Raw genomic sequence first — 15,638 nt, 5'->3', positions numbered from 1 at the left:
ATGGCGGGCCCCTCCAAGGTCCATGCCTCTCTCCCAAGACTCATTGTCATTCACCCAGATGTCTTACCATCAGTTTCCCAGATTAGGACTTAAATTCCCTCCTCCTGCTGTCTCCCACTTTTTTCTTTTTTTCTTTTCTTTATTTTTTTCGGTACTGGGGATGGAACCCAGGGGCATTCCACCTCCAAGTTACACCCCCAGCCCTAGTTTTTCTTCTTTATTTTGGGACAGGGTCTCACTGGGTTGCAAAGGGCCTCACTAAGTAGTAGTTGAGGCTTTGCGTGAACCGTGATCCTCCTGTCTCAGCCTCCCGAATGCTGGGATTACAAGTGTGGGCCATCATGCCTGCTGTCTCCCACTTTTGATGGAGGATAAGTTAGTTGCCTCCAGCATGCCACTGGAACACTGGCTTTCCGCTGGTCCCGTCCTTCTTTTCTCTTCCTCACAACCAATTAACCACCAATCCCTCTCACATTCACCCTAAAACTGCCCTGCTGGCCTGCTTCTAGGGCCCCAGTTTATGTCCTCATCACCTCTGGCCACATTCCGTCCGGACTCTCCATCCCCCTACTCCATCAGAATAGCTTGGAAGGTACCACAGCCATCACTCGCAACCACCCCGCCATCTTCAGAATGAAATCCCAGCACAGCGTCCTCAGCGTCTGCAGGGCCCTTCCAGGCTGCCCCTGACCGGCCTCCCCTCCTCCCACTCGCCCTCACCACACCTCCAGGCTCCTCCCATCACCCCTCACGCCCCTGCCGAACAGCCCCCTGAACAAAGTGCCTTTCTCTCACCTTCCCTGCCAAACTGCCCCGCATCCCGCCAGTATCCTCCATCCAAGCAGACCTGAAGACCCCACGTCTCTTTTCCCCCGTGCCTGCCTGCCCAGCACTTGGCGCTGTCCCTTTCATGGTCCACAGTGCCGCCTGGCTCGATTATGTGGGTGTGTGTCTTTGTCTCCCCTGTTAGAGGCTGCCGGGGCTCTCCTCAGTCTAGAGATCACAAGCTGACTTATGGTGTCTAGTTATTGACCCAATCCTTAGGAAAACCAATCTACCAGATCTCTAGGCCAATCCTGGTCTCCATCATCTGACCAACAGCTAAACTAGAAAGTCCCCTCAATAATAGGTTTCTCAAGACATTGCATTTGCCTTGTTAACAGTACCCAGGGTAATGACTGTTTTTAGTTACCTTTTGTGTGTGTGTGTGTGTGTGTGTGTGTGTGTGTGTGTGTGTGGTGCTGGGGATTGAACCCAGGAGTATTCTACCTCCAAGTTACACCCCCAGCCTTACTTTTTATTTTATTATTATTTTTAGAAACAGGGTCTCGCTAAGTTGTTGACAGCCTTACAAAGTTACTGAGGCTGGCTTTAAACCCGATATTCTCCTGTCTCAGCCTCCCAAGTACTGGGATTACAAGCATGTGCCACCATGCCCGGCTGTTTTTTTTTTTTTTTTTTTTTTACTTTAAGATTTATGGATTTTTACAGGAATTTAGGACAGATAGGCCTAGGAGAGGGAACAGCTTTGGTGAGTAAAAGTACAAGAAATTTTAGCCCCAGGTTTTTATATGAAAGTTATATATATATATATATATATTTTTTTTGGTGGTACTGGGGTTCCTGGAAGCCCTTCTCCCCCTGGGCTACACTCCCAGACCTTTTTTTATTTATTTGGAAACAGGGTCTCTTAAGCCAGCGAGGCTGACTATGAACCTGCGCGATCCTCCTGTCTCCGCCTCCCAAGCGCGGGGATTACAAGCGTGCGCCACCACTCCCAGCTAAAGTTATATTTTTTATTTTTTATGTCTTCTTTCTGTCTCCTTTCTTTTCCTTCCCTCCTTCCTTCCTTCCTTCTTTCCTTCCTTCCCTCCCTCCCTCCCTCCTTCCTTCCTTCCTTCCTATCTAGACCAAAACATATACTTCTATAGTGAACTACCCCATACAGAAGATGGTGTGGTAGGGATGGATACCATGAATGACAAATAATATAAATATATTTCACTTGGGAAGAAAAAACCCAAAAATGTATACACAGCTTTATTTGGAAACAAACGTGCTTGACTGTATTATTGAGCAAAGACAAAGCTGAAGCACAGACACCCTTCTTGTTTGACATGTCTTTCTATCCTACCTCACAACTTGATATGAAAAATACATGCTAGAACTCAAAACAGACTCTAAAGATTTGTTCATTAATTACTAAAGAGTCAAGTAAAAAAATGTCACTTTCACCCCCCCCCCATAAAACTTTCCTTAAAAAAAAAGTAAACATTGCAGAGGATCAGACAAGGTAAAGCGAAACTGCTCCTCCTCACCCACACTGTCCAGCCTTGAGGAAATCTGGAATAGGGTATGATGCCATGTTTAGCAAAGCTGGTGTCTGTCACTACATTAATACTGAACGGGGCAGAGCTGAAGCAAATGACCCAGGTGGTGGCCGTCCATGATCCCCGTGATTCGGATATCATTAGAAGCAGGCCAGAACACACCCAAGAAAAGTTAGCTATGCAAACTGCTTTCTTGAATCAGAGTTGGCAGGACTTGTTTAAAAAAAAAAAAAAAAAAAAAAAAAAAAAAAAAAAAAAAAGGAGAGAAGGCAGAATAATGTGGGCTGTCTGGCCCATACAAGGAGGTGTTTTGGGCAAGTCCAGCACCCTTTTTAGGGTATGAAATTTTCTAGAAACATCTCTTTTGTGCTTTAGTATTTGTGTTCCTTATTTTTTAAAAAAAGATAAAAATGGAAAGATGTTCTTTAAATCAAGAAGTTCAAACTCACAAAAAGAAATTAGATTAATCTTTAGAAACAAACTGCTAAAAATGGGATTAAACCAAATAAAAATAAGCTTAAGACTATCTGTAAGGATCTTTTAAGAACTATGTTGCTATGTTATGTTTTGTTTCTTTCTGGTACTAGAGATTGAACTCAGGGCCTTAAACACTGAACTATGTCTCCAGCCCCTTTTATTTTGTATTTTAAGACAGGGTCTCGCTAAGTGGTGCAGGCTGGCCTAGAACTTGTGATCCTCCTGCATCAGCCTCCTGAGTAGCTGGGATTATGGATATTTGCTAACATGCTTGGCCCAGTAAAGACTATGAAGTAATAATTTTATTAATTTATTTATTATTTTTTAATCTATCTATTTATTTTGTGGCACTGGGGATTGAATCCAGAGGCATTCTACCTTTAAGCTAAACCCCCAGCCCAATTTTTATTTCCTATTTGGAAACAGGGTCTCACTAGGCTGCGGAGGGCCTTGCTAAGTTGTCAAGGCTGCCTTTGAACCTGAAAAATCCTCCTGTCTCAGCCTCCCAAGTCCTGGGATTACAAGCGTGCGCCACCATGCCTAGCTCTAATTTATTTTATTTAATAGATACTTAAACAGGTTCTATTTTAATTATTTTGCAGAAGTTAGTTTTCACATAATGAAGATACTATTTCTTTCCCCATTTACAGGTGAGGAGACTGATGTACAGAAAGTAATTATTAGCCCAAGACCTCACACCTTAAAGGTGACAGTGCTGGTTGGTACTCCAGCCAAGTCCCAGATCCCTTTACATAACGTGAAGCAGGCAGAAAAAGAACAGGGCTGTGGGGCGTGCAGAGCAGTCTGCTTTCCCTCGCTCCCACGGGCCCCTGCCCCAGGCCCCTTCTCCAAGACAACCTCTTGTGCATATTTGCAGAAATATTCTGTGAATGCACTTTGATGGATGTAACAGATGTTCCCTATCATTTTTAATGAGTTAAAAAAAAAAAGATGACGTTTCTGTTTCGGGTTGTTTGCGGATGTCAAACTGCCCCAGGAGCCAGTGTTTTCATTTTGAGGGATGGGAACATTAATCTGGAAGTGTATATTTTCTCTTTCGAAATGAATCCCATAAAAGTCACTCATTCTGAGGCTTTCATTATCAACCATTATTGTCATCTAGAGGAAAAAAAGGCAGACAACAAATTTATTTGCCATAAACTCATTTAGCAGAGATTTCGGTTCTCTGTGTTTCTTTCTTTTTTGCTCTCTTCTCTGGTGCTCAGGATTGAGCCCAGGGCCTCTTGCATGCTAGGTGCGTACTCAAACCCTGAGCTACCCCTCAGCCCTACAAAAGATTTTTTTTTTTTTTTTTTTTTTTTTTTTTTACTGTTTGTTGAGTTTGAACTAACTGCCCTGCTTGGCCTTAGGAACAGAGATAAAAGAAACAGCCTCTGTTTTGAGAGACATCGACTCTGGTGACAAGTCACACGTCCCAAAGATAAGAGCCAGGGTGTGGGACACAGGAGAGGGCTACCAACCCCGGGGAAGGAGAGACAGCAGCTTCCTGGGGGAGGGGCCTCCTTCCGTATCTGGAGACCAGTAATAATCAGGTAGGGGGAAGGAGAGAAGGGAACGAAAAAGCAAGAAAAAGCAAAGGCTCCGAATGAAAAGGAGCGCGATGATTGGGGTTTGATGCAGGCCTCCCGGCTAACACCCATGGTGAGGAGTCTGGAGAGACAGGTAAGATCCCAGAGGAGGTCAGGATGGAAGAACACTCAAACTACAGGGGGGTGAAGAGGACCGAGTGGGACAGTCTTATCCACAGTCCCTGGCAACTGGTTAGAAGACGAGCTGTTCTGGGGCTGGAGGGATCCTAGGAGGAAGAACTGGCTGGAGGTAGGGACGAGTGGGAGGTGCCTGCAGGACAGGCAGGACAGGAGGGGACAGCTCTGGGAGCCTGAGGACCAGGACCCTGGGATCAATGGCATTCAGGTGTGGGAGGAAAGCTCTGCGGTGGACAGACACTGAGGAGGAGCCAGGGGGTGACTGGGACTCCCAAAGGAGGAAAGGAGGAGAGGGAGGGAGGAGACAGTGGCCAGGAAAGGTGAGGGAGGGGGCAGCGGGGTCTATAGCTGGGAGTAGCTGCCTCTGTGGAGGTGGGAGGGCGTCAGGCTGCAGAGGGGTATGCCGAGGAGAGCCAGGACCCGAGCAAGGCACAAGCCCCAAAGAAAAGAGCCTGGGCTGTGGGGCATAGGAGGGCACTGCCAACAGAGAGGGCTGGAGACAGGGTGGGTGAGGGAGGGGGCTCCGGTGATGCCTGGTTTTAAAAGAGAACACAACAGTAACGATGAAACATTAAAACCATCTTGTTTTTCAAGAGACTCTAGCAATAATGATGGCTAGTGTCTATTGGCTGCGTACCGTGGGCCAGGCACTATTCTAAGCCTGAAATTACTGAAGTAAGTTCTGCCTCTCTCCAGTCCTTGGCGGCAGATGCCAAACTTACTCCCATTTTACAGATGAGGAAACTGAGCAGCAGAGGAGGTAAGGAACTTGCCCAAAGTCACACACATAGCAAAGTGGCAAGTTCCCCAGGCAGAGTGGCTACGGAGATGATCTGTTTTTTTTTTTTTTTTTTTCCCCTGGGAGGAAAAAAAAGCAGAAAGGAAAAGACCTGCAATCTGTGAGAAGAGCAGGGGCGCGTTGGTGGAGGAGGGAGAGCTCTGAGGAGGATCTGAGAGGGCCACGGGTCTGGCCAGAGTGAAAGGGCCGGGCTGGCTGGGAGGATGAGGCGTGGGGCGGGGGGCTTGTTGGGATGTTCCTTTTGGGGTTTGTGGGGTGGGAAGAGCCTGCCAGGAGAGAAGGCGTGAGCAGGAGTTGGGAGATCTTGGGTTTGTTGACTGCTTGGCTAGCCTTCTTATTACCAAGCTAAGAAAAAAAAAATTCAGTCTAGTTTTGGTTCTTCCCTGTGACTCTATTTTGCATTTAGATGTATCCAGTGGTTTTCAGACTCTGTCAGAGGGCTCTTTCAGTGTTTCTAGAACACTGGATATACCTGCTATGTTTTGAGACACCAGAAAACACCTTTAAAAATCCTTTGGAATGTCACTTTAAATTCTGTTCTTGCTTCCAGGTGAAGCCTCGGTGTATATTTCTGAGAACTAGGTCATTTTGCTCTGCAAAGCAAAATACGAAACTGCTTTCCCAGGTCTCATCTGTTACGGATGAGGTCTCTCACCACGCCACAGCTGCACCATGCAGCTTGTGATTCTTGTTCTCAGAGCTGTAAAAGTATCACCTTATATAGATTTATAAGAAGAGCCATGCCTTAATTTATTTTCATGGGGTCTTTCCAACAAACAAATATATATATATATACATATATTTATATATACATATATTTATATATACATATATATTTAATAAATTTTAAATAAATTTACATTATGTTAGAATGGACAGTATTTTGTACAGACTGTATAAAAAATTGGTTCCAATAACTGCCCAACATCTTTGTAATAATTGACAGTGTAGTTATACAGACTTCAACTTTTAATGTGATTTGCATTGTTAAAAAGTGAGTATCTTGGCACTAGGCTGAAAGGTTTCCTTTCATCTGTCAAAATCTACTAAGTAAGGAAATCATGCTGAAGTTTATAGGAAATCAGATGAACACCACCACCACCACCACCATCCTTAGAACCAAGTAGCTGTTGGTTTTCATTGCCTTTATTTCCCCTCAAATTTTGTAGGTTGTAGTTGACAGAAACATTCATTCACTCGCTCATTCATTCATTCATGCATGTGCTGGTGCATTATCCACCATCTACTGAATGCTGATAGCTCACCAATTACTGGGGCAGGCTCAGAGTTGACGAGGTTCCTGGTGGTGAAATCCCAGCTCAGAGCTCAGCTCTGTAGCTCCTCCAAAGATTCTGGAGTTTGGAAAGCTGACACGGGGTCTTTTCCTTCTGCGACCACAGCTCCCAGGACTTCCAGAAGAATAATGCAGGCAGTAGCTGGTGTTTATTGAGTAGATGCTTCACGGCGGTTTATTGTGAATAGATCAGTGAGTGACTAGATTAAGCTTAGTTGATGAGTTACAGGACTCCTAGGCCAGAGCTAGTAACCCAAGGTCTCATCAGATGAAAACAACGGCTTTATGTCCAATTCAACTCCATGGCCTCTCAAAAGTTATTATTTTCTGAAGGGTACATTCTTTCCTGATGTTTCGCTTGCTATTGTTATTTTTAATTCCTTTTAGGTGTTAGTTGGGATCATGACCTTGCTGAGTGGACTACTATTAATAAAACTTCCAGAAACCCTTGGGAAGCCACTGCTCTTAGATTGGGAAGACACTAAACAAACGGTGCCACAAAACACTAGCAGTTCCAGCAAATTACTCCCGACGACAAATAATACTGGGTTGGAAAATACAGAAGTGATCGCCTCCAAGGATTCTGGCAAAGCCACGTAAAAGCGCCATATGTGCTGTCTAGCACCTGAAATGTTTCTGTTAATGCCTTTGTATTAGAGAAATGTTATTCTCATCTCCTGGATGCTACTTATTTGTCTTTCTAAAGAAAATTGTAAGATTTAAACAGTTGTTTTGTAAACTAAATGAAATAAAAAACCAAGATGAGAATTTTCTTAAACTGTGTTCTTACTGCTGCAAAATATTTTTTCACATCTGTTCTTCCGTGTCATTGACCCTCAGGCCAGCCGGATACCACAGATTCTCATTGGTACCAACCGTTGCTCCCAGGACTGTCAGCTGGGAAGGGGGTGTAGCAGTGTTTCTTTGCCAACTCCCTTGAAGATTCTATTTCCGAAACTCTTTTCCTTTCTTATGAAAATCCTAGCTCTAAATGCAAGCCTAGTTCAGAAAAGCCTGGTCATAAGATGCTTGTCTTCATAATTAAAGCCTAGAACCCGGAGCTACAGAAAAGATATCTTGCTTTCCAGCACCCTGAGCCAAGAGGCTTCAACGTGCATTCCAGGGTGCTCATGTTTAGTTCTGTTTAATGGACACACACTTGCCAGGGGCTAGGAATGGGTTTTTTAGTCTGATAGCCTTATTTTTTTTTTAATCTTCTAACTTCTTTCTCTATCTTCACAGTACAGAAAAGCTGTGACATTTTAATGTATTACAAACCTTTTCAATCAGCAGATCATCCAGGAAACTGACTTTTAAGTTCCATCTGGATCTGTTGCCAATGTAAAATTTTGTAATCATTCTTGCCTTTTTACTTTATTTTTTGTAGTACTGGGGTTCCTGGAAACCCTTCTATCTCCGGGCTACACTTCCCAGGCCTATTTTATATTTTTATTTGGAAACAGGGTCTCTTAAGCCAGTGCGGCTGGCTTTGAACCTGTGTGATCCTTCTGTCTCCGCCTCCCTAGCGCAGGGATTACAAGTGTGCGCAACCATGCCTGGCAGCATTCTTGCTTTTTAAAAATAATTTACAGGAAGCTGGGCACAGTAGAATGCACCTGTAATCTCAGTACTTGGGAGTCTGAGGCAGGAGGATTGTAGGTTCTAGGTAGCGTCAGCAACTGAGCAAAACCTTCAGTAACTTAGTCAGACCTTGTTTCAAAACTAAAAAAAAAGATCTGTAGTGTAGCTCAGAGGTAGAACCCCACTCTGATCCCCTGGATTCAATTCCTAATAGTACAAATAATGTGATAATTTTCATGGATATTTTACTCTTTTTAAATTAAATTTTGTTTCCCTAACTTCACTTAAAGCCAGTCTTCTAGCTGAGCGTGGTAGTGCATGTTTATAATCCCTGTACCTAAGAGGCTGAGATAGGAGAAGCACAGATTTGCAGCCAGACACAAAAATTTAAGGAGGCCTTCCACAAAGTAGTGAGACTCTGTTTCAAAATAAAAATAAAATAGGGCTGGGGGTGTAGCTCAAAGAAGAAAGCCCCTGGGTTCAATCACTAGTACCAAACCACACCAAACCAAACAAAAACACCAGTATTCCAAAAAAGTTTTAATATCCTGGCTTTTCAACTGTTAATTATGAAGACCCCTGAAATGTTAAGACTTAGGCAGAACAGAATCCTTCTGTCTCCAAAGCTATCAGCCAAAGAGCTGCAGCCAGGTGACTTTGGTCAGCTAAGAATTGGCTGTTAGCCCAGCTGAATGCTGACTGTTAAAACCCCAAAACCTGCGCTTGAAAAGTTTAAGCTGATGTGGTCAGTATAAACCAGTCCCCTTGCGCCAGATCAATCTTGTTCAGAATTCACCCAATTATGTAGCTACTAGTTCCCCCACCCCTTCCCTAACCATCATAAAAGCTTCGTCTCTACTGCTGAAGGGACTATCAGTACGGAGTCGCTGTGTCGGTAAAGTCTGAGAGTCCGAGCTTAAGCCTGAATAAAGGCTTTTTGCTTTTTGCATACGGTGTCAGTCTCCTGGTGGTCTTTGGGGACTCCTCGAACTGGGCGTAACAAATTATGTCATAATCTTACTTGTTAGAAGAATATTTCAGACTTATAGGAAGTATAGATTTTTGGGTTTTAATATTGTTTCATCATGAGTTTATTTTTTTTTTCTTTGCTCTTGAAATTTTGCTTTTGGATATTGTCTTGTGTTTAGTACATTAAAACCAATGAAGTATCAGGATTATCTGCAGAGGCTTGCATAAGAAAGCAAGCACATAGATGTTGTGAATTTAAAAAGCATTACTAAGGGAAATAAAGGAGGCATTTGACCTGAATTATTTAGACTTTTTATAATAATTCAGTTCCCTGGGTGATTGCTCCAGTTCTGCACTTGGCCTTCCCACTTGTAAAATAAAAAACAAAAAACAAAAAGCTTTTTTCCTTTTGTAGAACAAAACAAATAGGAACATATGGGAAGAGAAGTGTAAGACATTTCTTTAGCTTCTTTAGTCTCTCATTTTAATCTTTTTCCTTCTCCCTCAACCTATTTTTCTAAAATAAAAAATTTTTTCCTCTTAGTTAATATTTGTTCTTTTCTTGACTTTCTTTTCACATTCTGTATTCAACTTCCAGGGTTACCATAGCAAAATGCTACAGTCTGGATGGCTTAACCAGAAATTTATTCATGCCATTCTGGGGGATACAAGCCCAAGGCCGGGGTGCCTGTAGGGTTGGCTCCTCGAGGCCTTTCTCTGACCTATAAATGGCCGCCCCATTGCTGCCTGGGCTCAGGGTTGCCCTCTGTGCATGCACACCCCAGGGTGTTTTGCTCTTCTTACAAAGACACCAGTTATACTGGATCAGGGGCCCACCCTAATTATTTTGATGTAATCACCTCTTTGAAGATCTCATCTCCAAATACAGTTACATTCTGGGAATTGGGATTTCAGTATATGGACTTAGGGTCATTGCTTTACATCTTTGTTGCCCATTGTTGTAGCTTGGGCTACAGCAAAATATCATAAACTGGGTGGCTTGAACAGCAGAAATGTGTTTCTCACTCTCTGGAGTTTGGAAGTCGAAGGTCAGGGTGCTGGTAAAGGAGGTTTCATTATGGGGCCTCTTCTCTCATCTTGTAAGTGGCTGCCATCTCAGATTGTGTCCACGTGGCTTTTGCTTTGTGCACATACATGAGGAAGGAAAAGGAGAAGGGAAGGAGGGAGGGAGGGAGGGAGGGAAGGAGGGAGGGAAAGAGGAGCCAGGGAGCAAGTTCTTTGGTGTTTCCTATTATAAGGGCACCCATCCTATCATGAGGTATATGGAGCCCTCATTACCTCCCACAGGACCCACCTCCAAATACCAGCAAGTTGGGGGTTAGGACTTTAACATATGTATTTTGAGAGAACAAACACTCAGATCATATTATCCATCTGTGCATCTTTGTATCAGTCAATGTCCAATCAGAAAAAAAACAACAAACCATCTGAGACATTTTAGAGAGAAACTTAATGGAGGAATTAAAGGTGGAGAGAGGATTGGTGAAACAAAAGGATCAGAAGTTGCCTAGAGATCAGGAAGCTGCAGCCCCCTGGCGGGGAGCCCTGGAGCCTGCTCCTTTTACTTCCACTGCTCATGTGCTGGAATGAGAAGAGTTACTGTAATGAAGGCCAAGAATTACCTCCCCACACACTTGCAAAAGAATGTAACTACAGATAACTGGCCTGCAGAGGGCCCTGTATCCAGGCAACCATCTGTAGATAAGATGTCCTTAAGGAGTCACCTCTGGCCCTGTACAAGGTCACTCAGGAATTTCCCCTTTGTGCCCTCCCCTTATCCAACTTCCTCCAGAGACCCTGTAATCACTATCTGTCATGTTCCAACTTCTGTAAGCCCACCTGCCTGCTTCTGTCCTTTGTCTCAGATCTATAAAATGAGCCGGGCGTGGTGGCACCCACTCGTAATCCCCAGTACTTGGGAGGCTGAGACAGGAGGATAGCCATCCACGGCCAGCCTCAGCTACTCAGTGAGGCCTTCTGCAACTTAGTGAGACCCTGTTTCAAAATAAAGAATAAAAAATAGAGTGTAGCTCAGAGGTAGAATGCCCCTGGATTTCATCCCCAGTAATGCAAAAAAAAAAAAAAAATATATATATATATATATATATATATATTACCTAATAAACTTTCTCTTTTCCACCCTAACTGGCATTGGATCAATTATATCAGAGGATTTCTGCAACAGTCTCGGGGAAACCACATTTTTGCTGCTGACCAGAAACTGAGGAGCCCACACTCCCACCAATGCTACTGAAACTGTAGTCATACTTTCAGTTTGAATTGAGTTGAATTTTTAGATTAAATTAGAAAAAAATGTACCCTTTATTCTGGTATCAACTCTTTTATTCATAATTATGGGCTATCTCCATTCACTTGGGTCATTGTGAATATATTTTAATAAAGGTCATACATGTTTTTGGTTGTGTTTATCCCTAGATATAAACTTCCTTGATAATTTGAAATGCCAAGTTTCTAGTAATGACATTTTAAAACTGTAGATGGCTGACATAAGATAATTTATTTGAGTTTTGTATGTTAATCTTATATTCAGAAACCTTGGTAAAGGTATATTTAATTAAAAGGCAATTTTTTTGTGTGTGGTACTGGGGTTCCTGGAAGCCCTTCTACCTCCGGGCTACCCTCCCAGACCTATTTTTACATTTTTATTTGGAAACAGGGTCTCCGAAGCCAGCGTGTGTGGCTGGCTTCGAACCTGCACGATCCTCCTGTCTCTGCCTCCCAAGTGCGGGGATTACAAGCGTGCGCCATCACTCTCGGCCAAAATATTTTTAAAGTGAAGAAAATTATGCTTTTTATTGTCACAATTCACAAATTTCATCATGGAGGAAGCCAAACATACTTTGTTCCTTGAGCATTTCTTAATATGTGCTTCATTTTTATTTTATACTTGGAAAATAGTGATGCTAACAGTTGGAACCTGGTCATAACACAGGAGATCTATCTCTGATTATAAGCACTTTACAACAGCATTAGAAAGTCCAGAGAACAAACCAAATGCAGATTAAGGAAGCTTCAGGCTCAAGATCTTGTTATGCAACTATTTAACTGAGGTCCTTGCATTAACTTGACCACAGCAAGCAAGGTCAAGTGTGAGGCAGTGAAGGGCCACGAATGAAAAGCCTAGCTATGAGCCCTCCCTGTTAAGCAAATCAACTTCTGTTCATCTCTGTTTTCTTTCTTTCTTTCTTTCTTTCTTTCTTTCTTTCTTTCTTTCTTTCTTTCTTTCTTTCTTTTTCTTCTTTCTTTTCTTTCTTTCTCTCTCTTTCTTTCTTTCTTTCTTTCTTTCTTTCTTTCTTTCTTTCTTTCTTTCTTTCTTTCTTTCTTTCTTTCTTTCTTTCTTTGTGGTACTGGGGATTGAACCAGGGACATTCTACCTCTGAGCTACACCCCAGTCCTACCTCTTTATTTTTATTTTGAAATAGGGTCTCTCTAGGTTGATGAGAGTCTCACTTCTTGCTGAGGCTGCCCTCAAACCTGTGATCCTCCTGCCTTAGCCTTCCCAGTACTGGGATTACAAGCGTGTGCCACCACTCCTGGCTAACCACTGTCTTTTTATTTGAAAATTCAGGAGGTTAAGAAATTGTCCGTCACATGAATGTGAGGATTATGTGAAATAACATATCTAGTCATTTAATGCCCCTGCACAGAGCTGATACCCTGCAAGCTCTGAGTACTATTCTACCACCTGAACCATGAGAGTGGTATGATGGGTGTCCTGTCCAGGCTTGGTCTCAGTCTATGGGTATTTGGGATCCATTCTGCCTGGTTCCCACCATGCTGTCACTGTCTTGTAACATTCAGTAGTTCTTCCCTCTGCAATTTATATGAGCACTGGTGGTTAGTTTTGGTCCATCAGAGCTGTGGGGAAGATTAACTGTGAAACTAATGAAGCATAAACTCTAGGCCCCTCTCTTGCACAGGCTCTTAAAAGCAAACTTAGTAATGGGTTTGTTTGGTCATAAGTTTTTATAAAATTTTGCAAAAGTAAGACATAGCCCTGCAATCTGTTAGGACCACCATCTTTTCCCACCTGTATTTTATCCTCTCTCTCTCTCTCTCTCTCTCTCTCTCTCTCTCTCTCTCTCATCACAGGCATTTTTTTCTTTCACATTTCGATATATTTGTTTTCTTCTAAAAAGGGCATTTGAAACTATAAATGTCAGACCCTGACAAAGCTAACTTTGCTCCACTGAATAACTGTTAAAAGGTATGCTGTTAGAAAAATTCAGAATATATTCAATTGAGTGATTGATTCAGAGGGCGGTTACCTGATTGCTCTCTTTCCTATCAAGTAACATACTAAACACAAAGGTTCATTTTGTAAAGGGATGCATGTGAAGAGGTACTTAATTCTTGTATGGTGAGGAGTATATATATATATTTTTTTGGTGGTACTGGGGTTCCTGGAAGCCCTTCTACCTCCAGGCTACATTCCCAGACCTATTTTTATACTTTTTTATTTGGAAACAGGGTCTCTTAAGCCAGTGCGGCTGGCTTTGAACCTGCGTGATCCTCTGGTCTCTGCCTCCCAAGCGCAGGGATTACAAGTGTGCGCCACCACGCCCGGCCGATTATTTTTTTTTAAGATTGTAAAAGCTGACTTTGGAAGCCAGTCTTTGGAAACTTCTCCCAATAGAGTATCTGGGAGTTGTAGGTACTCATTGTCTTACTTGAATTTGCCAGAAGTCAGTAAGTCAGTAATGGCTGTTATTGTTAATCTCTAAAAAGTCCACAGTACACTATTTTACAGGCTAATTGTGTGTGTGTGTGTGTGTGTGTGTGTGTGTGTGTGTGTGTGTGTGTGGTACTGGGGATAGAACCCAGGGGCATTCTACCTCCGAGCTACACTCTCAGCCCTATTTTTTATTCTTTATTTTGAAACAGGGTCTCAATGACTTACAAAAACCCTCACTAAGTAGCTGAGGCTGCCCATGCACCGCGATCCTCCTGTCTCAGCCTCCTGAATGCTGGGATTGCAAGTGTGCGCCACCACGCCCAGCGTGCTACGTCTAATTTTTTGAGTAAGTTAGTTTTGTCACTCATCCCCTGCACTATCTGGGCCCTCACACCCTGTCGGGTACCACTGTCAGAAGTAAATTTTTATGGCATCATAATAAAAATGACATGTACTTGAAAGCAAATCAGCAAGGTGAATTTTACGTTTTGCAAAAAGGAATCCTGACATCAGTAAAGTCAGGTGTGCAAGAACGACATGGAGGAAACCTGCTGGGCATTTTATTTTCAGCAGGGTTCCGTACTATGCTCCTATTGGTGGGAACATAGCCTTACAATCTCTATGCCATTGGCTGAAGGGGATGCCGGGGAGGGGTTGGCATCACCATTTCCAGGAAATGCTATCTTTATAAAAATACAAGCACACATAAAGCTACACAGTGGCGGTCTTACCAAAAGGAGCTCAAGTCAAGCTATTTCGTTGACAGAAAAGATATAATTATTTCTCACACCCCCCCCCCCTTGGAGATTTTCATGGATGTCCCAGTAAGTAAGTATTGAAAGTCTTATCTTTCAGTACTTAGACATAGACTAATACATAGACTCTGCCCTACATCTGAGTCTGGAATGAAGGTTCGTAGCCAACATATCAGACCTGAGGTACCTTCAGCTCTCTCCCTCCCTGTCTCCCTGCCCAACCTATTTCTGTATGCAAGGCCCCCTGAGACCTGCTTCTTCAATAACCTTCTAAAGAATGAGCCTTCCATAAAGAGCTTGAAGCCTTTTCTTTACTGGCAACTGACAGGCTAGAAAGCCTGCAGAAGCCGCCGTTAACACCTGTGGAGAGCAGAACAGGAGAGTCTGGGTGGGAAGAGAGGCCCTAAAAACATTGCAGTGGTGAGGCTCTGGGGGCCTCTGCGTCCCTGAAGAAGGGCTGGGGAAGAATATGAGGCTGAGTTCACCTGTAGCCTCAGGCAAAGCATTTCAGCTCTTTGGACCTCAGCCACTCACCTTCAATCATACCTACACTGGTTTCCCCAGCAGTTTATGGAACGACCTATTATTCAAGTTACATGGCTACTGCTCTGTATGAAGGAAATATAGGACCTATTAGTCTTATACAACTGTCTTCTGGGTTTCATTTCTAACTGTCTTGTCCTCTCCTCTTGCTTTTAGGAGGCAGGTAGAGCCAATGATCTGGGCAGGAGGATGAGGAGCCCTCTAGTGGCTCCCATTATTTTTCAAATCTAGGCCTCCATCTTCTGCCTGGAGTCCCAGCATTCCACACGCTGCTCCCCACACACCTGTCCTGGCAGCCTCCCACTCTTTTCTCAGCTCACTTTGTACTTCTGGCCATTATTAGAGGATAGATACTTTCGTCTCTACCCTCAACCTCCAGGGAGGGGAGAGGGGCTGAAGGTTGGGCTGATCACCAGTAGAAATCAATCCATGGTAATCAGTCATCT

Source organism: Muscardinus avellanarius, assembly GCF_963383645.1.
Source record: "Muscardinus avellanarius genome assembly, chromosome: 8".
Classification (NCBI taxonomy): domain Eukaryota; kingdom Metazoa; phylum Chordata; class Mammalia; order Rodentia; family Gliridae; genus Muscardinus; species Muscardinus avellanarius.
The sequence above is the reverse complement of the archived record's forward strand: the minus strand, read 5'-3'. Positions refer to the sequence as shown.